The sequence below is a fragment of the Corythoichthys intestinalis genome, chromosome 15 (assembly GCF_030265065.1).
Source record: "Corythoichthys intestinalis isolate RoL2023-P3 chromosome 15, ASM3026506v1, whole genome shotgun sequence".
In the NCBI taxonomy this organism is placed as follows: Eukaryota; Metazoa; Chordata; class Actinopteri; order Syngnathiformes; family Syngnathidae; genus Corythoichthys; species Corythoichthys intestinalis.
Window position 1 is genome coordinate 36,557,921 of NC_080409.1, and position 25,310 is coordinate 36,583,230.

The following is a 25,310-nucleotide window of genomic DNA, read 5'->3' on the forward strand; positions in this document are numbered from 1 at the left end:
TGGAGGTTTTGGTATTAAAGGGGGGTTGAATCCAAATTTCACTTCTGTGTGCTTTTAATAGTGCTATATGCTCATTCCCTTGTTAAAAACACAGTTGGAGTGGTTTTCCTGACCGGTTCACCTATGTTTGAAAAATTGTCTCATGTCTGCCTGTGGGGGCTGCTGAAACGCTCGGTGGTATCTACCTCCGCCTCTTTCCCTGAGCTCCTCCTCTGAATAATTTATGGATTTATGAAATGTCATTTTTGTTGCAAAGGAATTTCCTTTTTTCACACTTCTATAAGACGACACGCTTTGTCAGAAATCACTTGAATGAAAATAAACCAGAGTGCATGAGTGTTGAGAGAGAAGTTTCTTAACCCTTTGACACCGAACGTGTCGGCGGCCACAAATTTACACATATCATCTTTCAATATTTGTCATGCTGTGATTACGTTATGTGCCGCTGGTTGGTCTCATTTGAAAGTGCGGAAGTTGAGGTCCATGCCATGTTTTACTTGAAGTCAATTGACTTAAGTAAAACAGGAGATAGTGTCATTTGAGTTTTATAGTTTTATTTCCCTCATAAATAAGCATTAAAAAGCTGCATGGACCATATGTTTATGTCCATATTACCGGTAATGATTGGAGAATTTTCCTCCTCACAAACTTCTCTGTCTTGCGGGGTACCGCAAGGCTCTATTTTAGGGCCTGTTCTTTTTGCGCTTTATCTCCTACCTTTAGGATCAATTATAAAAAAAAAACATAATATCGCTTTTCATTTTTATGCTGATGACCGGCAGCTTTATCTGCCCCTGCGACCTAACAAAAAAACTGCTCTTGCTAAATTGATGAACTGCATATCTGATGTGAAGCAGTGGCTTGCACAAAACTTTTTACATCTTAACGAGAGCAAAACTGAATTTATTACTTTTGGCACACCTTCCATGATGAAAGCCCTTCAGCCCAGCTCTGGCGCTCCGGCTGACATTTTTAAGACACACGTTAAAAATCTCGGAGTGATATTAGATAGCAGGCTTAACTTTGAAAAACAGATTAGTTCTGTTGTAAGAGCAAGTTTTTTTTCTAGCTCCGTCTCTTTGCCAAAGTGAAGCCTTTTCTTAGTCGCCACGACCTTGAAAAAGCAATTCACGCTTTTATAAGTTCAAGACTGGACTACTGCAATGCACTTTATGTTGGCCTCCCCAAGTCCTCGATTTCTCGGCTGCAACTTGTTCATATTTTTCTGTAAATTATTGTCGGAATGGAACGATAAGACAGAAGACATTCAAAATACAGTACATAAGTACTGTATTTGTTTATTATAACAATAAATCAACAAGATGTTATTAATTAACATTCTGTTAAAGCGATCCATGGATAGAAATACTGGTAGTTCTTAAAAGATAAATGTTAGTACAAGTTATAGAAATTTTATATTAAAACCCCTCTTAACTCATTTGCTCCCAGAAACGTATAAATACAGTCTATTTTTAAATGCTTCACTGTCCCAAAAACGTATTTATACGTCTTTTGCGTTTTTTTTTTTTTTTTAATAAGAAGCATATATACCTTCCACTGTATAAGAGAAACAAAGAACAACACTCCAAACCCATTTTAAAGCAATAAAACTGGCCACTGGAGGGCAGTAGCGCATTTTGCAAAAAAAAAAAGCCGTGTTAAAGTCAAACTTATGTTTGAAATGTATGCGTTTACAAAAAGCTCATTTTCTCCGTTTTTTCATCAGAAATTGGAAAATTGCTCAAACTAAGCTATTTTCTAATGCTGATTTCTAAAGAATGGAAAAAGATATTACTTTTTTTTCTGCTGAAAGAAGAGAGTCTAATCTTTCTTTTGGTGGGTTCCATGTTTATATAGCAATGGAACAGAATTTTCTGTGGGCCGTGCAAAATCAGTCAAAATCCGGAAAAAAAACGGCCGGGAGCGAAGGGCCTTGCTCTGGCGAAAACGGCTGGGAGTGAATGAGTTAATGTTTTCGTTTTAATAAAATTTGTATAATTTTCAATCAAAAAATAAACTAGTAGCTCGCCATTGTTGATGTCAGTAATTACACAATGCTCATTGTGCTGAAACCCATAAAATCAGTTGCACCCAAGCGCCAGCAGAGGGCAACAAAACACCAAAAAACACAAGTAACAAGTGAACATTACACTGTGCTGTCATTTTAATCTCTTTGATCGGGGCGTTAAATGCGTCAAATATTTTAACTAGGGCTGTCAAACGATTAAAATTTTTAATCGAGTTAATTACAGCTTAAAAATTAATTAATCGTGATTAATCGCAATTAATCGCAATTCAAACCATCTATAAAATTTGCCATATTTTTCTGTAAATTATATATATATTCTGTAAAATAATTTGTTGGAATGGAAAGATAAGACACAAGATGGATATATACATTCAACATACGGTACATAAGGACTGTAGTGGGCATTTCACTCTACTGTCATTTAAATCTGTCTATGCTGTCCTCACTCCGAAGCGTCTACTTTTTCCAAAGCTAGACAGCTAGTGAACGACGCCTTAATAATCAGACTTCTTTCTTTTTCATCTGATTTATTAATAAAATGGCCTCAAACCACTGTCCTCTTTAGACCGTAGTGAAACTACAAAAAAAAAAGTACACAAGCATTGCATTAGCAACAACGTTATCTTAGCACGCTATACAGGTTCACTAAAAATAAACAAAAAGCGTCTCATACAAAAAATATAACATTTCGCTTACTAACATAATATGTACATTCTTTACAACAACCGTACTTACGGACAAATCTTGTCCAAGGATCATATAAGCACAACATTACAACGTAGGCATCAGCCTGGGACGGCGTGCAGCCATATTGAACTGGCAAGAAAGCAATAAACCATGTCGCAAAGCGACCACAAGAGTTCGCTGTTACAGCACAAAAAACCTTGCTGTAAAACTTACCAAAAGGCAGAATACTGTCTGAGCGGGACATGTGAGTAAATTGCGTCAAATGTTTTAATGTGATTAATTTAAAAAATTAATTACCGCGCGTTAACGCGATAATTTTGACAGCCCTAATTTTAACGTAATTAATTTAAAAAATTAATTACTGCCCGTTAACGCGATAATTTTGGCAGGTCTAATAAAAATCCCTCGCATCGAATCGAATCAAGTAAGACGAGTTACTCTTGCTGTCCAAAACAATCAATATCGAATTGTTTTATTAATTATTTAGACTCCTCGTTAATAATTATGGTGCCTTCTTAACCCACAAATAGACTTCAATCCATAAAATGTTGCTAGAACTCAAAATTGTACTTTTCCACTGCCAATGATAAATTGAGTCTTCTTCATCGGGCGTGTGTTTGTCTCTGCCGTTTTGATTTATCGTTATGCGTCACGGTCCATTTGTGGCCGCCGGCTACGTGCTAAGACAGCTCGGGTATGTCTCCCCCGTCTGTCAAACTGCAGATGAACTCTGATTACCGAGGAAAAGGTGTGCAGTGTGTACGTGCGCAGAAAGTAGGCGTGTGCGTGGTGCTCCCGACCGACCGGGTCAGCCTGACACGCTAACGACGCACCAACGACAGATTGACAGGCAGCCCGTACCTCCTCCCATTAGCGTCAATGTTTTCTTGACACCTGTGGTCACATTTTTGGACCCACCATGCAAATGACAGCAAGGTGGCGGTTGCGGAAGTGGTGACAGAAGTGGGAGGGCGGGGGGACAAAATGGATGCAAAACATAGCACAACTGATGTTTGGGAGGAAGTACGGCGTGTCACCTTCCTTTCAACAGGATTGACTTGTAAACAAATTGATTCCAACCACTTTGGGACACCTGCCATACCGACACAAGTGAAAGGTTATTCTAAGTGATAACACTGTGCTCACCAATGTGGTATGGTTTCAACAACTAATTGACAAATAATCGATTATCAAATTAGGTACTGTTTATTTTAGCCTCTCAAACATTGAATAGTGGTACCTCAACATACGATCGTATCGGCATATGATCCTTTTGATATTCGACGTAAAATTTGAATCGTAATTTGTTTCGAAATATGAACATATGCTCGAAATACGACAATTTATAACATCGCGGCAATTTCATTGTTAGTGCAGGTGGTGAAAAAAGTAAAAAGATGACGTTTACCATTGAAATTAAAATTGAAATGATAGAAAAATATGAGCGTGGTGTGCGCATCAGTGAACTGGCTTGAAAATACGGCTACAATATGTATATGATGTCGACAGTCCTCCTACTACCTCCCATCGCCACTCTTTTAGTTAAGGTGACAATTAATTTGTGCTGCAACGATTAATTAACTCGAATAATTCGATTGGAAAAAAAGCTACGACTCAAATTTTGCTGTTTTTGTAATGGTTTGTTTTAAAAGTGTTGCATTCATTTTGATTGGTTTGGGTGGATACACTGCCTTCTAGTGGCAACAGTGAATATGCTATAGCTCGTCTAATATGACTGAGCCCAGCTGCTCCCTGTGAAGACCAACATAAGGTATGATTTTGTTTGAGCTAATATTATGCATTTTTAATTTAGAAGTATAGTTTTTTTTGTGGAAATATTTGTTTGAACGACTTGTTAAAAGCATTGTAAAAGTAAAATGTTTGCGTTTTATAGCATTTAAGCTAGCGGACTTTTGCTGTACAAGTTAGTCAATTGTTCTTTTGTTGTACTAAGATCCTCATTTATTAATTTTATTATATTGTTTGAGGCTGTGCTCAAGTGTTTTATTTTTAAATGCATTTATTGCTCTTGTGAAATTAAAGTGCAATTCTGCATAGTTTTAAGAAAAACGTTTATTTTATTTTGTATTGTAAGTGTAATCATAGTAAGCCAGAATAAATATTATTACAAGTATAAGATCTTGTTTATTTGTTTTACACATCCTAAAATTTATTATGAAACGCATTAAATGTTCGAGATCCAAAGCTCGATTAGTCAAACTAACTTACTGATAGATTAATCGAATACCTAAATAATCGATAGCTGCAGCCCTACAATTATTATTAATATAACATAAGCAAAAAAATCAACAGCTTCGTCAGGTTTTTAATAATTTATTTAAGAACTTGTGCAACACGGACAGAAGCCGACGCCAACAACAACATGAAAAGAGAAAGTAAAAACTCGACCACACCTCTCTCACTCTGTCGTCAGTCACACGGTGCGTTCAGGAACAGCATGCAAAACACAACAGCCACATTAGAACCTGATTGCTCCATTATTATGATTATTTATATGATTATTATTACAATTCGTATTTATCATGTATTTGTTTTGCTATGTGTAATTGCTATTTGTAATTGTACCAGCAGTATTTATTAACGTTTTAGTGTAGACCTTTGTGCTGTGGAACAAAGTAATTGGATTATAACATATTCTGATGGGAAAATCACGCTCAAATTACAAACCAAGTCCTGGAATAGATTAAATTCGTATGAGAGGTACCACTGTATTCTGTTTTTTTATTAAGGTTAACAAGTTAAACTTTTTATTTTCTTTTTTAAAAATAATAAAACAAGCATTTTTTACTTATTTTAAATTTAATATGAAGGAGTTTGCTTTATTTATTCAGATTTTTTTCTTATATTATGTATTTCAAGTTGCTTTTGATTGATCAATACTAGGGCTGCAGCTATCGTTAATTTTAGTAGTCGATTAATCGATAAACTAGTTAGTTCGAATAATCAAGTAATTGGATAAGGAACATGGAAAATTAAAATACCTGAGCTGAGCCTCAAACGGTATTTAAAAAAATAAATAAAAAAATGAGGATCTATGTACAACAAAAGAACAGTTGGCTAACTTACATAGCAAAAGTCCGCTTGAATGCTAAAAAACTCAAATGTTTTTTAAAAACGGTCTAAACAAATGGTTCAGACAAATATTTCTAGGAAAAAAAAAAGGCTAAATATATTTATAAACAAATTTACGAATGCATCAAAAAACATTAGCTCAAACAAAAACTGAGCTTACGTTGGTCTTAACAGGGAGCCGTTGGATTCAGCCATGTGAAATGAGGCAGACCATAGGGCAGTGTATCCACCCTAAATAATAAAACTAAATGCAAACCCTTTTAAAATAAACCATTACAACGCCACTTTAATTAAAGGAATACTCGAAGCAACAAAATTTAATTCGAATATTTTAATCTAATCGAATACTCGAGTTGATCGATTAATCGTTGCAGCACTAATCAAACCATCGAAGATTTATAGATTATATATTAATTGACAACTATTTTGGCTTGGTTTTTCCTTTAATCATTTCAAGACATCGTTTATCTAAAAATTCTCCAAAACCTATTTTCTTTCAAATTAAGATATTTGCTTTAGAAATAAGAAGCAATACAATCACAGTACTTTCTAATATATAATTAAAAGTCCAACATATTTTTGATCTGGTGGTAACAGGACAAAAATAAAACATTAATTCTAGATAAACCGAATTGTTGACTCATCGCAAAAATAACCGCAAAAGTATATTTTTGTAGTAGTCCTATTCTCAAGTTAACAAAATAGTGTACAGAAATTTCGATTAAAAAAATACTGCGATTGCATGGAAGGCAAAATGTTAACATTTTCTGGAGTATCAATTTTTCTGTACCTTGCTTAACTCATTCAGTTGACGGTGATAGACGTCAGTTGATTTCTCTTTGTTTGTGTGTCAGCCACTCAGCTTTTCTAAGTTAAAAAGATTTTACTTGAGTTTCAAAAAGGTTAAAAATACAACTTAGCAACTATGGCTAATGATATAGATTTCTTAAGACACGACAACACAATTTGAATGGATTTTAGAAGCTGTGTGCTTGACTTTTTATCCAATTTCATTGTAAATAGCATCTAAGCTAGGGTTGCCTCCTCCTGGGTGGACTTGGCTGAAGACGACCTACTCCAAGCCGTGTGTGTGGGTCATGTTGCAGTGATGTGGTCACGTGGCGGTCAATGTAATGATGGAGGAAAGCTTTTTTTTTTTTAAGTGGTCATCACTCCGCCGCGCAGACGGGCATAATGACTTAAAGATGACACTTGTTTTGTAGCGGAAAATCAAAAGTGTGTTATTATTGTAGCCTTTCGAGTCTGTGGTTTTTTTTTTCAACTGGGTTGGACTCGCATGTGGTCGTTTGATGGAAGGGTGACGACGGCGGAAAGTACACGGACCTTTTGATGGCGTAGTCCCGATATATACATTTGCTTTACTTTCCAGATCATTTGCATATTTGGATTTAGAAGCAAAATATAGAATTCAATCCTGCTTTGGGTTTGTCATTTTTCTGAGCATTTCATTGACCGTTTTGTTTTAGATCAGTGTTTACTCATTCTCAAACAGTTGTGTCCAGTTCATGAATGACTATTTAGCATTTAATTTAAACATAGGAGGGTTGGATTTCTTGTCTTAAGTTTGTATGAACCGTAACATTAAAATAAACAAAATGAATCAAGCAAAAACAAGATCAAAATGAACTACGACCACCTGGCTCTCTCTATTGGCTAACCCACAGGCAAAATAAGTGTGTGATTAAATTAATATAATTAATCACCCAATGACTTGAGCATTGAAAACGGCAACGTGAAAGTAAATAAAACTGTGACTACTTTGTAATCAGTGTTGTTTTCGTCACCGATGAGGATGACGAAAATATTTCGTCAACAATCAATTTTTTCATGACGACATCACGATGACACGCTGAAAAAACGTCTTGGGAGTCTAAAACATAACGAGATGGATGCCGTGATGAAAATTAGTTTCCGTAATAAATTCACAATGTGTGATATTTTCTTATTTTATGTGTAGTTAGCACGCATTTAGCAGAGCTTGGCTGTGTCACTTATGTGAAGTGCTGGCCGGTGCTCCCTTTCCAGGCTTCTTTTGTGAAACGTGTCAGATGCTGCTTGGTAAGTTTTGCTTTCTTATCTTGGCTAGAAACACTATGTTGTTTTGGCCTTCAAGGGTCTGTGCTGAGTGATCATAACACACTAAACTAACTTGTGGCGTTAGCATAGCATTCGTGTTAGCATTAACATTTAAGACGGTGACTCGGTGTCTGCTTAAATTCTTGAAAAACATTTTACATACAGTTCGTGGCGTCCAGGTGAGTTTAATTCATTGCAAATAATGTGCTGTTTTCCTGCTGAGTGTGTATTATCATCATGAAAATGGTGATGTTCTTGTAGACTCTACAGTTATGTGCTCGTCTGTCATGTTTAGGGGTGCACGATATCCATTTTTTAAAACCGATACTGATATCGATAACTTTCTGCTTCTCAAGGCCGATACCGATACGATAACCATTAATTTGTATATAATTTTTAAATGTATATTCTAGGGCTGTCAAAATTATCGCGTTAACGGGTGGTAATTTTCTTAATTAATGACGTTAAAATATTTGATGCAATTAACGCACATGCCCCGCTCAAACAGATTAAAATGACAGCACAGTGTAATGTTCGCTTGTTGTTTTTTGGTGTTTGGCGCCTTCTGCTGGCGCTTGGGTCCAACTGATTTTATGTGTTACACCATGAGTGAGCATGGTGTAATTATTGACATCAACAATGTCGAGCTACTAGTTTATTTTTTGATTGAAAATTTTACAAATTTTAATAAAATGAAAATATTAAGAGGTGTTTTAATATAAAATTTCTATAACTTGTACTAACATTTATCTTCTTAAGTCTTTCTATCCATGTATCGCTTTAAGAGAAGGTAATAATGTTAATGCCATCTTGTTGATTTATTGTTATAATAAACAAATACACTACTTATGTACCGTATGATGAATGTATACATCCGTCTTGTGTTTTATCATTCCATTCCAACAATAATTTACAGAAGAATATGGCATATTTTATAGATGGTTTGAATTGCGATTAATTACGATTAATTAATTTTTAAGCTGTAATTAACTCAATTAAAAATTGTAATTGTTTGACAGCCCTAGTATATTAATTGACTAAACCATATTTTTCAGGATGACATGAACATTATTATAATGAACAAAACAAAGACAAGAACAGTTTTGACTTGTCAGTTTTCCACTGACAACTAGAAAAAAAATCCCACACTACTGACGCCATGCTTGTTGTTTGCTAGCCAGCCGGTGCTGCACACTGCCGTCGCTTGAGTGTTACGTCACAGAAAGGAAGTGCTTGATTTGTGGCAAAACTCCCTCTTCCTGAACTGCACAAAGTCACTGATACAATGTATTGGCAAAACAGGAATGGAAAGAAACGCGCACGTCCCAATCCTCCGACAACGTGCCAAAAATATTATACAGTATATTATTGGGCCTATTAATAATGTTATCGGATTTATTGGGATGACGTCATAATTCCTATTATCGGACCGATAATTATCGGACCAATAATTATCGTGCACCTGCAGTCATGTTCATTCGAAATTATTGGAAACCTTTTATTTATTTATTTATTCGTGGAGTAAAACTTCTGAAGTTTATAGACGAAAACATTTTGAGAATTGTCGACTAAAACTAGACGAAGACAAACACACTTTGAAATGACTAAAATATGACTAAGAAGTATTTTTTTTGTCCAAAAGACTATGACGAAAATGAAAAAAGCTGCCAAAAACAACACTGTAACGCTACATATTGTCATGAAGAATCTCTCCCAGTCTGGGGTGAAAGTGGGCCAGAACGGTCAGGAATGCAGTTCCGGTATAAGAATCAGGGCCGTAATGCTGTTCCGGTACACGGTGCTTTGATTCCAAAAAATATGACGGCAACTGTCAAAATGCTATGTAAAAAATAAAAAACAAAGCTGCTACACATGCATTTCATCTCCAAGAAGAAAACAATCTACCAACATCAGATTTACATACACAAGTGTTAACAACAAGCACAATAAAGGGCTTGTGTAGCATAATCTGTTTCCACCGATATTTATTATTTATTTCATTCAACGGACGGCATGGAGGTTTCCCCAGCTGCTGCAGTTATCAGAGTCTGACGATGACGAGTCACATCAATGTGCGAATGCACGCAGCAAAGCAAAACTTGCCTGGTACACCAGACTCACCGCTGTTCCAGCTATTGAGTCTGGACACCATTCAGCGGATACAATTTCCAGGGCGGAGCAAGCCACAGCAAACAGACAGCGGAGTGGACCAATCAGCGACGGGCGGACGTGACGTTAGTAAAGCGACGAGGGCAGGATGAGGGACTTGCGCGCGGAAGTAAACATACGAGGAGAGCGGAGTTTATTCAACATGGCTAGCGCGAGACAGACTGTTGTCAATGACTCGTGTCAATGTGTTTTTGGTAATTTAAAACTGATTTTACCGTGGATTGGAACATATTCTCAGCTCTCCTGTTCACCATCTGCGTTGTTGTGGAGACGACTTCCGACGGGCAAGAGTGACGTTGCTCGTTAAGAACACGTCACGCAAATAAACGAATCTGATTTGTCGATTGATTTTGTACCTGCTCGAGAGGCCATTAATGGGCTGGTTCCCAGACTTTTCTCTCAGTGTTTGAAAAATACAGGGAGAACAGTCTGGCCGTGTCAGGCAAAAGCAAAACGCCTGGACTCATTTATCCACTCAATTGCCTGACATACTGACATATGATCAACAGAGATAGTTAGCTCTGATTGGTTCAAATGTGCATGTTTTCTGAAACAGCAAAAAAAAAAAAGTTTGTTGAATTGATGCGACAAAAAAGGGCAATGCAATAGAAAATGGATCAAATCTTTAGGAGCAAGGCAAGAGTTAAGGAGGCTTATTTATCATATTTAGTTTTATTTGCTGTGATGGGTAGGTTCAGAAAATCTTAGCTGTCAATGTGCACTTTGGACTTATTTTTTTCATTTATGTTAGGCTACTTATTCATTTCCTAATGATTTTAAAAAGTCAATGTTTTTTTGTGATCTTCAAAATATATTCCATTTCACTGCATAATATGTCATTTGTACTTATTTTTCTGAATGTATGTTACTTATATCTTTAATGTTAAAAAACACAACAAAAAGTAAATGTTTACATTAACTTCAATTTTAATATACATCTTATGTTCTTAAGTAGTTAGGATTTGGCATTTAGTTTGTGAGGAAATGAGGGAAAATAAAAATTAGGAGATGGAGGTAGGGGTTTGCCGTTTTTGTTAACTTTTATTTTGCAAATCATTGAAAAAATACAATTTTGAATGAAAATCAGTTTTTGTATGTGTTATAGAAATAACTGACCAAAACAGTTTTCTTTGCATTTCAGTAGTTTTGACCCCCCCCCCCCCCCCCCCCAAAAAAATAAATAAATAAATAAATAAATAAAATTTTTGGCTCTTTCGAGTTCCGGCAAGAAATCCTAACCACTTTCACCCCTGCTCCCAGTGAAAATGGATTGGATGTCTATTGCTTTCAATGACACTGAAACATGATAATTGAATGCCAGTCATCCCTGTTCTAATGGATTTGCTGTCAATGGTAAACCATAAGTTAAACTATCTTTAGCTCCTGACTTTGACGAGGAGCTCATCAAAATAAGAATTGATAGAAATATCCGATTTTCTGTTCTAATATGCATCACTCTATGAATATGTATTTCATATGACATTGATTATGCACCACATTACACTTTTGCTGTTCACTGTTCTCAGCAATGTAAAAAAAAAAAAGCAATGGGGGCATGTTGAGGGCCCCCACCACAAAGGATTGGAGTCTTTTAGTACCACGGCTGACCGTAAAAGCAGATATTTAGAGGCAATAATGGCGAAGGTACGGCAATAATTGTTTTAGTGAGGCTGTAAATTGTTTAATTAGTTGTTAACGCCTTCTGTCTTAAGGTTTCCTCCCCGATTCTTGAGCAGGCCGGCTGGACGTAGGCTTCTGCATGCGTTTTTTGAGTCGGGAGTTAGACTGACGTAAGCATCTGATTTCTCAAAAGTCTTCTGATGTCGAGACGCGTCATCATAGGGACGTCACCCAAGCACGCGCAAAAAAGATCAATGTAAATGAAAATAACAGCGGGCCGAATCCTCGAGTGACGCATCTCCCAGTCCGACATGGTGGTCCGTCCTTGTTGTGGGAGTTGACGAAGCGGTGGCACCACCAGAAAGGGAGCGTGGGGTGTTTTTATTTTATTTTTTGCAAGGCGTGAAGCCATGAGGAGCACAAGCGTGAATGCGCTCAGCACGCTTGAAATACGGTCAACCACTTGAATATATGCTTGAATAAACGCAAGGGAGAGCGGTTATTTGACTACAGACAGACTTCCATATGCGACAGGGCCTGAAGTTGAAAAATATGAACTCGTGATGAGTTCGAGGTTGAAAATGGCAATCAAATAGTAAATAAAGCTGTGAATACTTTGTAATTCTATAAATATATTCATGAAGTATAATATTCTTATTTTCCTCACCGGCTGGAGGGGCTCGCAGTGAATAACTGATCCCGAAAAATAAATAAATAAAACACACATAAATGGATCAGTGCTCTCTAAAACAATGGCGTCAAACTCATTTATGTTGTGGGCCATATCGTAGTCTGCCAACTAAAGTTGTCATGATTAATGCGCTAATTGACAACTAATCGATTATCAAATGAGGTGACAACTTTTTTTGATAGTTGAAGGATCGTTTAGACATATTGTTGACCTTAAAAATTGATCCCAATCTTTTTTGAACCTGTTCGCAAACATTAGCTTATATATTTTTCAGTTGAATTATTTCTATTTATTTATTTATTTATTTATTTATTTTTAAAGGCAAATAAAGAGTAAATATTATTATTATTGAATTTTATTCATTTAAAAATGATAAACTGGTAATATTTCTGCAATGCATTTTTCCTTTTATGTTTTAGAGTAGACTGTAAAAGTATTGTTTTATGTATTATATTGTATTTAACCCTTTAGCACCTGAGCCCATTTTGTCTGAATTTGCATGCCTTTGATGTTGCCTTTATATTTCAAAGAAAAAAATGGCCTGGTTGGGTCCCTTTGTTCAGGACACCATAACCTTCATGTCCAATCTGTTGTTTTCTTCACTGACCAATTATTATCAACATTTTGGACCCAAAAAAGACAAAGAAAATTTGTCAATTTTTTAAATAATAACAGCCTATTTTGTCCGAATTTGCATACCTTTGATGTTGCCTTTATATTTAAAAAAAAAAAATGGCCTGGTTGGGTCCCTTTTTTCAGGACACCATAACCTTCATGTCCAATCTGTTGTTTTCTTCACTGACCAATTATTATCAACATTTTGGACCCAAAAAAGACGAAGAAAATGTGTCAAAATTTGTAATATTGATGTCCCATTGCCTATCAAACATGCCCAATGAAACGTTTTGAAGCTTGATAATATTTATTCAAATTGTTAGGATAAACATTCAACAGAAAAAATGAGACTGAATAGGTTTATATTTGATAATTCAACAGAAAAAGCAGGTATAGTCATAGGCGTTTTCTTCCTTTCGACTTACTATGGTCAAAACAGGTTATGTAAAATATACAGTATATATACCATCTAACACAAAAAGGATTTGGAGGATATCTCAGTAAGGTTAGGTATGGCACCAATCACCTTATCAAAAGTATATACCTACAATCAAGCTTCTCAAAAACACACATCTATACAGTGATCCATCGCTACTTCGCACTTCAAAAATCGCACCCTCAGTCCATCGCGGATTTTTTTCAATTAAAAAAAAAAATGCAGGAATTTATAGAGATGTCCCATCCGATTACGCACAGCCTCTCACTCTCCCTCCATAAGTGTTTCTTTCTCACCAGGCAGCTGCAGCTTGTTAAAGTAAACGATGAGTGACAAGGGAGCTCCTTTGAAGTGGCCAGACATTTCTAGATTTCTAAGGGGCCGCTTACATGGTGACTCTCCGAGAAGACGAAAAATGTCATGTTTTCATTTATATGGTTCCATCTCCATTCGAACAATGTCGCAATTCTACATGAAAACAATATAGTATTCATGCCAGGCCCTAGGGGGCAGTGCAAATTTACAAGGTGACAGCGAATGATGCACTTTGACCTCCTCAGCCCGGAAGACAACATGCCCGCCCACTCCAAGCAATGGCATTTTCTTTTGTTCAAAAAGGCACAAAAATGGAAACATTCAAACTATTTAAATTAAAAACATTATAAAAACAGTAAATTAAAGCCGACGTTCCCCCATATTTGCGGTTTTTAATGTTTAGTAGCACTGCTGCGCACGCCCAATGTGACGTGTACGAGTGCTGACGTTATCGGCGTGCTCCCGCGCCGCTGGAGCTTTTGATATGCATGCGGAGAAAGCCCCTCTCAAGCCCCCCGTAATCGAATTCTTCCACTTTGGAGGCAGGATCCCAAGGTTTGCGTCTTTGCCTTCCGTCTTCGCCGACACCATACGAACGTGAGGCCACTCCGCAACACAGTCATTGCGTCTTCGTGTCGCAGAGTCACCATGTAAACTGCACCTAAGGCCGCCGCCTCATTAACTTTTTAAACATTGGCTGTAGTCGCTATGGCAACTCATTGTGTTGTGTTGTGCGCTGTTCTAAGCAGCATGAGTTGATTAGAGAGGACTCACTCAATAAAGAATTTAACACACAGAATGATACTTTGGGGAAAAAAAAGGAAAAATCATGTCTTATCTCTTTCCAATGCTAAATCTGAATAAATACATTGAACACACACACAAAAAAAAAATGTTATAATGTAATTAAGCTACACCTCTACTTTGTAGATTTCAATTGTCGGGTGTGTGGGGGGGGGGGTTATGCATTATGCCTGTCACTCTTCTCACTCGCCGACTCATCCAAAGAAGACAACGACAAATCTGGCTCATCCTCTTCCTCGAGTTGATGACATAATGAATAAGCTTGCGCTAAATCTAGTTTTCGTTTCATTCCGCACATTTCAAAGTCGCTCGCTCAATCCTACCAGCCGTCGCTGGCTTCCTCGCCTCCCTCTCCTTAAGTGGTGCCTCGCTCGGCAATTCATTAAAGATGTTCACATTACGTCTAACCTTTGTTACCCCCCAACGGCTCCTGCGATGTATAGTTTTTCGTGGTGCTTTCAGTTTTGAAAAAGGACAAGAAATGAAGGAAATATGGACATAAACACATGGTCCATTCAGCGTTTCAATGTTTATTTATGAGGGCAATATAATCATAAAACTCAAATGACATTATCTCCAGTTTTACTTGTTCGATTGACTTCAAGTAAAAACAGTCATGGACCTCAACTTCCGCACTTTCAAACGAGACCAATCAGCGGCATGTGGGTGACGTAATTACAGCGTGACGAGGCTTCAAAATGATATGCGTAAACGTGACGCTGCCGACACGTTCGGTGTCAGCGGGTTGAAAAACAAAATAAAAAGGGCAAAATTGTAAAGATTCTCTTTTAAAAATATATATACTGTATATTTAAAATATCTGGAAAAAAAGTGAAAAACTATTGTCTGATTTATTCCTCAATAAAATTTTACCTTAGGAAAAAAAACACATGAAGCTGATGCACAGGATTTACTTTTGCGCACCACACAAAGGCTATGTTCATATTGCAGGTTTTTCCGATTCGAGTGAGGCATTAACTTGACACAATAGAAAGTCGCAAAGTCGCATAGAAGTGGACAATTTCAAATTAGATCTGGGTCACTTCTGTATGTGGTTTAAATCCGATCTGGGCCACATTTTTCCAGAAAGTGGCGGCGGTCTGAACTGCCAAGTCTCCCCAATCGGAATTGATGCAGCAATTACGTCAGCAAAGAGCGAGACACACGGAGGACAGCAGCGATGTAGCTGTACAGTAGTGTTAGCACCTAGCTTAAACTCGGCTTTCTGGGAAGAGGCGAGCTTGACAACAGTCAGAAAAAAAATAAAATGGGGGGTTTTGCCTGAGAATGCTCAGTTTTCTTTGTTGTAACTGAGCAGTACTGTATTTCAATATTGCTTCCATGGCCGAGAGTCAGGGCAAACTGACTGTATGTGTGTGCGTGGGTGCACGGCGTACACACATACGGTGCATGCGTTCTATCAATCCATATGAACTTTGAATAGAAGACTAAACGGGGATTATTTATGTCTGTTATTTATGTCTTCTTTTTGAAAATCAAAAATCCAAAAAAATGATGCAGAGCCAGCCGGTGAGAGACGCGAATCGGGCTTTGGTCAAGATGATCGCAAATGTAAACGTTCAGTGTTAGCGGATGTTGTTCACTTACCGACATCACTGTCTACAGCCAACTCTAACCCTAATTCTCTAACTTGTTGTCCCCCTATTAAAAACGTAATAATTTTTTCTCGTTCACCTCTATAATCTCCATCTCATTTTCCTTTTCTTTTCTGCACACCCGATCTATGACGACTCGCCATGTTTAGAGTTTACAACGATAGATTCTAATTTCGCTTCAGGGCACGTACGTAGTGTAGCCTTGAGTGCGCCAGAGCGGCGTCAAACCATTCTCTGCTAAGACAGAGAGGGTGGGGGGCGTTGTGCAAAAAAAGGAAAAAATATATATTTGAAATATTTAATATGTTAAGGTTTTTAAGTATATATTAAGTAGAACATAATATTTAATCAGACAATGATTTCAATAAAAAAGAAATATGTGAATGTAAAGTAAAATAAATTAAGGGTCATTCAGGGGCCGCTATGGTCCTGAGGCATGGGGCAACATACCTGGTTGGCCCCCTCCGTCGACGGGCTTGCTTCTGCACATGCGGGTCAGTTCGCTCAGCGCCTGTCGGACTGCGGGTTAATGTGCATGCATAATACTTGAACGAGCTCAATGGACAAAGGCAGTCTGAACGGGGACGCCAAAAAAACAGATATGACAAAAAAATCGGAATTCTGCATTAAGACCTGCGGTATGAACCAAGCCAAAATGATGTGGTGGGCTGGATCTGGCTCCTGGGCCTCGAGTTTGACACCTGTGCTCTAAAACCAACATGGAAAAACTTGGTTTATGTGGGTCATTATCCCCACCATTTTTGAGTGTTAAGTCAACGTTCGTGGCCATTAAAAAGACTTTACCCGGATCTGCTCTACTGGCAATGAATGACAGCTCAACTTTCAAGGTCCGAGGTGACGCTCGAGAGGTCGCGCGAACAATCCCGGCGAGGCTCGGATTCACTGCCAGCGGAGGAGCAAATCCGCAGTTTTCAGTCTTCCGCTGGCATGGGATTATGGCTTCTCTGGTTTCTGACTTTGTGGCGTTTCAGCCTTAAAAAGACTTGTCACAACATAGCACGGCGGCGAGCACGTTTTCGTCGGCATAGCGTGTGAAGCCTTTAATGGAATTCAGCAGCACGGAAAAGAAATGGCTCGCTCGTCCTGTAATTAAGGGGTCGTGATGACCACGTTGGACAAACTCCAATTGAACTCCACACGGTTTTCCGAGCTTGCTTTTATCTCGGTGTTGCGTTACGAAAAGGCTGAAATAACTCGTGACGGATGGCCAGTTTGACTGATAAAACATAAAAAAGCGTTTGGCGAGCATTTGCCTTAATATGGGTACTTCCTCAAAAGTATTTATTTTAACCATTGCAACCGTGGCTGTAAATGGTGTTTAAATGCTATTGACGGTGCTAGACGTCCAATCCATATGGACTGGGTGGATCAATCATAGCTAATGGCAGCCAGTGAGTTAAATAAGCAGGGGTGTATTATACTGTAGTATGTATCTCTGTTCTCCACATTTGTTCTTCATGTCTGCAAAATTACCTGAAAGCAAACAAACAAACAAAAAAAAACTAGGGCTGTCAAATTTATCGCGTGCGGTAATTAATTTTTTTTAAAAAAATTTAAAATATTTGACGCAATTAACACATGCACGGAATGACACGTGCACGCGTTGCCTCAAACAATTTACAATGACGCCGTTTTAAATGCGAGTGAACGCAGGCGTTCAATTAACCGCACCTTTTATTGGCTTAACCTTTGGAAGCCACTTCTAACAGTCATGGTTTCCCAACTTTCCATCATGCATTTGGGCAGAGCAGGAGACAAGATTTTTCTTAACACGCTTAATTGAACACAACGCAGAACATATTGTATAGCATTTGCAGCCACTACTGACAGTCACGGTTGCCCAACTTCCCATCATGCATTTGGGTGGAGCAGGAGTCGATCGTTTTCTTAACACACTTAATTGAACACAACACAGAACATATCGTATACCATTTGCAGCCACTATTGACAGTCATGGTTGCCTAACTTCCCATCATGCATTTGGGCGGAACAGTTAAGTCGCTACAGTATCATTTAGTGAAAGCACAACAAAAATATTTCCATCGCTCAAAAAAAATAATGATCATTAAAAGAAAAGCGCTCAATGCAAACGGAACTGGAATTCCCAATCAAAATACAGTGGGGCAAATAAGTATTTCGTCAACCACCAATTGTGCAAGTTCTCCTACTTGAAAAGATTAGAGAGGCCTGTAATTGTCAACATGGGTAAACCTCAACCATGAGAGACAGAATGTGGAAAAAAAAACAGAAAATCACATTGTTTGATTTTTAAAGAATTTATTTCCAAATTACAGTGGAAAATAAGTATTTGGTCAACTACAAACAAGCAACATTTCTGGCTGTCAAAGAGGTCTAACTCACACCCCGTGTCGTCAAAATGATAACAAGAACGGTGAGCAAAAATCCCAGAACCACACCGGGCCACCTAGTGAATGACCTACAGAGAGCTGGGTCCACAGCCAGGGACTCAAATCCTGCACTGCCAGACGTGTCCCCCTACTGAAGTCAGTACACGTCCAGGCCCGTCTGCGGTTCGCTAGAGAGCATTTGGATGATCCAGAAGAGGACTGCGAGAATGTGTTATGGTCAGATGAAACCAAAATAGAACTTTTTGGTAGAAACACAGGTTCTCATGTTTGGAGGAGAAAGAATACTGAATTGCATCCGAAGAACACCATACCCACTGTGAAGCATGGGGGTGGAAACATCATGCTTTGGGGCTGTTTTCTGCAAAGGGACCAGGACGATGGATCTGTGTAAAGGAAAGAATGAATGAGGCCATGTATCAAGAGATTTTGAGTGAAAATCTCCTTCCATCAGCAAGGGCATTGAAGATGAGACTTGGCCGGGTCTTTCAGCATGACAATGATCCCAAACACACAGCCAGGGCAACAAAGGAGTGGCTTTGTAAGAAGCATTTCAAGGTCGTGGAGTGGCCTAGCCAGTCTCCAGATCTCAACCACATAGAAAATCTGTGGAGGGAGTTGTAAGTCCGTGTTGCCCAACGACAGCCCCAAAACATCACTGCTCTAGAGGAGATTTGCATGGAGGTATACGCCAAAATACCAGCAACAGTGTGTGAAAAGCTTGTGAAAAGTTACAGAAAACGTTTGACCTCCGTTATTGCCAACAAAGTGTACAAAACAAAGTATTGAGATGAACTTTTGGTATTGAACAAATACTTATTTTCCACCATGATTTGCAAAAAAAAAATTCTTGTGATTTTCTTTTTTTTTTTTTTCCACATTCTGTCTCTCATGGTTGAGGTTTACCCATGTTGACAATTACAGGCCTCTGTAATATTTTCAAGTGAGAGAACTTGCACAATTAGTGGTTGACTAAATACTTATTTGCCCCACTGTACCTATGCAAAATACACATAAAACTTACTCAGACTTTGCCTTGGCTAGAGCTCTACTTTAAAACTCGCCATTGACACTTTGTGGTGTATTTCAATCACTACCTTACGCAGTTAAAGACACTGTGGAAGTACGGCAGGGAGCACATGTGACGTCACGCTTGGTGAACTCACTACAAGTCTTTCTATCCGTGGATCCATTTAACAGAAAGAATGTTAATAATGTTAATGCCATCTTGTGGATTTATTGTTATAATAAACATATACAGTACTTATGTACAGTATGTTGAATGTTTATGTCCGTTTTGTGTCCTATCTTTCCATTCCAACAATAATTTACAAAAAAATATGGCATATTTTAGAGATGGTTTGAATTGCGATTAATTACGATGAATTAAATTTTAACCTGTAATTAACTCGATTAAAAATTTTAATGGTTTGACAGCCCTAAAAAACACACATCTAAATTTTTTTTTATATAATATGGTTGGTAAATCCCTCCTAAAAGGCAGCAATGACAACTTTTTGGCCTTTCTCTACTATGTGTGAGGCCTCTCACACCAGCCAGCCTCGGGATGGGTCGCGACATGTCGTAAGATTTTTTTTTTTTGCTTTTTAAAAAGCTCTCTATGTGCCCGAGTGGCTGCGTGGCATACTGTACTCATACTGTACTTGAGGTTCTCAAACGGACTTTCAGGCCAATTTTTTCCTTGCTATTACAGATGCCGACGGTGAACTCTTGACACCGGCTCAACCGGTTTATGTTCAACATGTGTGTCTGCATTACTGTCTTTCCACAAGGCTGTGGACCCACGAGATGAGAGGATCTGCGGCGATCTGGGAGGTTGGACGTAATGACACACTAGGGACAGATTAGCTGGACGTCCATCAGGGAAGACTCTGATTTACAGCCGCGTTGACCAGCCTGTTGCCCTCCACCCAAAGCAAACACTCGCACACACGTGCAGAGGAGGAAAACATGGCCTTCTCTGTGCACCGAGCGCACACATGTTGGCGTCTTTGATAGTTTTTGGAATGGACACCGGCGTCTTACGATACCGTCTTGTGTTTTTTTTTTTTCAGCCTTTAAATCTCAGTGACATCTATGAGGGCAGGGCGGATGCGCGCGGGGATACGTAACAAGAGGGCGGGCTAAAACACCCCCACTGCCCAACGGTAACAGTGCAGCGAGACAGACAGATCCGTTAAACAAGATGTCACCGCCAAACACAACAATGATTAATCACGCGCTGCAAATTATAAGCACCTGTATGAGTGAACACGCCCAGCAGCAGACTGACTGCATGCTTTCACTCTATTAGACAAGCAGCCCACCCTACAAAAAAAAAAAAAAAAAAAGACTCCTGTGCCCCCCCCCCAAGGTAAAATGAGAGGAAGCCTGGTTGAAAGTGAATTTGTCTCTTTGTCTCACATTTAAATAAGGAAGTTGACTACAATGTTGTGTACATGCTTCAAGACTATAAGTAGCGTGACAAAGTAGCTATGTGTTTATTGTAAGGGTGTCAAACGATTAAAATTTTTAACTGAGTTAATTACAGCTTAAAAATTAATTAATCATAATTAATCATAATTAATCGCAATTCAAACCATCTCGAAAGTATGCCTTATTTTTCTGTAAATTATTGTTGGAATGGAAAGATAAGACAAGACGGATATATACATACAACATACTGTACATAAGTGCTGTATTTGTTTATTATAACAATAAATCCACAAATGGCATTATTAACATTCTTTGTTTAAGTGATCCATGGATAGTAAGACTTGTAGTTCATAAAAGATAAATGTTATAGTTACAAGTTATAGTAATTTTATATTAAAACCCCTCTTCATATTTTCGTTTTAATAAAATTTGTACAATTTTCAATCAAAAGTAGAGTTAATATAATAATAATAAGAATAAAAATAACAATAATAAGAATTGAGTGACCAAACTCTGAGTAATACCAGTTCACTTTGCATAGTTGTTTAGCTGTGTGAGAATAGGGCCTCATTACTACAGACTGAAGTGCTTTTCTTTTTGTGAACATTATTTTTTTTTTCGAGAGATAGCAATATTATTTTTGTTGTGCTTTCACTAAATGATACTTCTGTTTGTTGTGAAGGAGTTGCAGAAGCGTATGCCAATAAACGGCGCAGCCCAAAGAACGCCTGTGTCCACTCGCCTTTATAACAGATATATCTCTGAGCATATCTTACCCAAAATACAACAAGAGACACATAATTGCCACTAAAAGAAAGCAAACTTACCGAAATATGTGTGGAGCACAAAGCAACAGCATAAACATCTCACAACTACTAATTCTTCCGCTATTAGAAGGAATAACATTAGTATGGAACGGCGCTGCGCTGCCCCCAAGCGGCCGGTGGCATTCTCTTCACTCTTAATGTCCATAAACGGCCTCATTGAAAGCTGTTTGAGGCAATTCGTGAGCGGCTCATTCAGTGCATGCGTTAATTGCGTCAAATATTTTAACGTGATTAATTTTAAAAAATTAATTAACGCCCGTTAACGCGATAATTTTGTCAGCCCTAGTTTATTTTGCCTGGCACGGCCAGACTTCTCCCAGTATTTTTCAAACACTGAGAGAAATAGTCTGGGAACCATCCCATTAACGGCCTCTCGAGCAGGTACAAAATCAATCGACAAATCAGATTCGTTTATTTGCGTGACGTGTTATTAACGAGCAACGTCACTCTTGCGCGTCGGAAGTCATCTCCTCAACAACAGAGATGGTGAACAAGAGAGCCGAGAATATGTTCCAATCCACGGTAAAATCAGTTTTAAATTACCAAAAACACATCGACACGAGTCATTGACAGCAGTCCGTCTCGCGCTAGCCATGTTGAATAAACTCCGCTCTCCTCGTATGTTTACTTCCGTGCGCAAGTCCCTCGTCCTGCCCTCGTTGTTTTACTAACGTCACGTCTGCCCGTCGCTGATTGGTCCACTCCGCTGTCTGTTTGCTGTGGCTTGCTCCGCCCTGGAAATTGTATCCGCTGAATGGTAGCCAGACTCAATAGCTGGAACAGCGGTGAGTCTGGTGTACCAGGCAATAGTTTATTGAGCTATTATTTATCTAGTTGCCACTTTTAACTTTTCACTCATTGGCTGCGACTTCGACTAGGAGTCAATGGTAGCCAATGAAAACCTCTTGGCCAAATGACAAGAAAACAATAATATTCAACGATAACATTCTCATCAATGACCTTATTTTAATTAGGTAGTGAATGCTACCTGCTCCCTGACTACCCACTTTTCGACATAATACAGCGGTACCTCGACATACGAATGCATACATGATTTTATTGAGAGTCTAGTTTTCATTCGTCTTTCAGTGCCAATGACAAGAACCCTTCGACTTCCAAAGACAATATTCTCATCAACTAACGTCGTAAAATAGTCGTTGACAAGAATGTCATATATGTACGTGCTTCATTATTATAAGTAGGATCACAAAGTAGTCATGACTTTATTTAGCTTCTACTTTTCAATCTTTAATTCTTTCTGGGCTAATGAAAGGAAAACCTCAATTTTCAAAGACATTATCGTCGACTGTATTATTTGATCAACCCTGACGAATCCTTCCACATCATCTTTGCACATTTTATTCAAACCAGAAAAAGTTAAACATCAAATAAAGACTAGACTTCCTCAGTCATAACAAACTTTCTTCCGGCTCCCCCACTTGCATTCATTATGCTAACGAGCTAGCCTTGCCGATAGCCTTGCCGAGGAAATGCGCCTTTGATTAATGCGGACAAACGTGAGCGGCGCAGACAGCGGGCTCACAGAGTTAAACGAGTCGCCTGCCATCAGCCTCAAAGGGCTCTCCGGCCCCCGTCCGACACGCCCCCAACGCATTGCTGCAAAGAATCTGCAGCAAATGAAAACCATATTAGCAACAGTTTACACAACCAGGGAAAAGTCGTTTTTTTTTTTGTTTACAGTGATCCCTTGTTCTACCGTAAAAGTTTTGTACTGAAGGGCAAATTTTGTTCAAAACAAACAGTATATGCAAAAATTGATGCAAAAAAATGGACTGTGGACCAGAAAGATCTGTTCTATTAAGTGTGACGACTGTATTTACACGGCCGAGCTGGTTTTTGTCTAATGGGTAATTCCAAACGATCCAGAGCAGAAACGAAAAAGAGTTCCATCTCACGGAGCAATATGTCAAGAGCTCGGCCTGCTGGACCACACGAAGCACGGAACCATGTGGCTGGGGGTGGGGGTGCGGGCCCCAAGCTACCTGCCTGTACAGTCGCCTCTCCGCAAATGTTTACTTTGGAGCAGACTGGCGGCCAACTGGTTGCAATTGACCTCGTAGCAGGACGAGTTAGAGAGGGAACATGAGCCCCTTTTCCATTTCCCGAGAGGAGGACGGAGGAAAGCCACACACGTACACAAATCGGCTAGCACGAAGCCCACATGAAACTACTTCGCGGGATGCCGAAAGACAACAATGTTGTTTTTTAGCCCAGTGCATGATACCCCTGAAAAAGATGGACCCCGTGGCACAGGTGTAAGACCTTTGGAACAGAGCGGTGCTTAAAGTGCGTATGACACCAAAAACCATGTTTATTTCATATTTCCGTGGTGTTTTATGCTCCTGAATGAAATGGACCAATTGGATGAGTGTGGAAGCGATCATTTTATACATTCAATTTTTGAATCCCGCGCCATGAAAATGAGTAACTTCAGTCTCCAGTCTCGGGTTTAGGACGAATGAGAATGTGATGTCACCTGGGTCAGCATCTCACAATACAGCATTGCTTCATAGCATGCAGATGGACTGCGGATTCAGCTGATTTTGCGGATTAATTTATTTTTCGCATCACTCCAGCCAAACGGCTGCAGGCTTTTGTAGCTGCACCAAGAAGAGGCGCGTGAGCCTTTTTGGGGTTCAAAAAGTTCCCGTTCATCCCCGAGATTGGCCAAGACAAGTGTGCGACAACTGTGGGACCATTGGACTTACGAGGAAGTGAGTAAACATCGTGTTTCGTATGATGTCAAATACTGAGATCATGGCACATGTTTTAATACAGAGGTGGCTTGCATTTTGTTACTGACATGCTCCTTGTCCACTCACCTGGAGAGCGCTATACTCGGCTTATTGCTCTGTTTGTGTGCCCGGTGTTCTGTCAAATTTTCCACCCCATCAGAAATTGCAACTTTGTGTTGAAATGGCCGCGAACACAGCGATTACAAAGTAAACACTACAAACTTTCTTTAAATAAAAGAATATTTACTTACGTTTGATCATGGACGGACATGTAGAAAAGTTCTTATCAGACACATCCTGCCTTGTTATCTGCACGCCGCTCTCTCATTGTTTACGTCTTCGCCGTATAGTTAAGCATTAATTTACGCCATATTCGTGTTGATCATGTCTCTGCTACGCGCTCCTCTGATGTCCGCCGGTTTGTCCGGTCATTGTCCATCTGCTTCCCAACAAATGATCTCCCCTGAACGATGAGCTGTAACTTGCTCGCCGCCAGGCGAGTTGCCGATCGGCGATGACAATCGACAACCCCACCGACGTGTGATATGATCTGGCGTAGATTTGTGTGATTTTGCGCTTCAAAAAGCGAAAAAAAGACTTTGAGACGTCACTCGGTTCGGGTTAGCATGTCAGCTAGCTGTCACGCCTCCTGGTTTGTTTACATTATTGGAAGCCGGGGCAGTGAAATGACAAAAGTCGGACTAACTACAATGGCATAAAATACAGTTCGGG

The 25,310-nt window shown here is 38.9% G+C and overlaps 1 protein-coding gene across 1 annotated transcript in view; it reads right to left on the reverse strand.

Moving 5' to 3' along the window:
- Window positions 1-25,310, reverse strand: part of slc25a21 (solute carrier family 25 member 21) — a 233,143-nt gene that overhangs the window by 110,412 nt on the left and 97,421 nt on the right. The gene's annotated exons all lie outside the window — the stretch shown is intronic.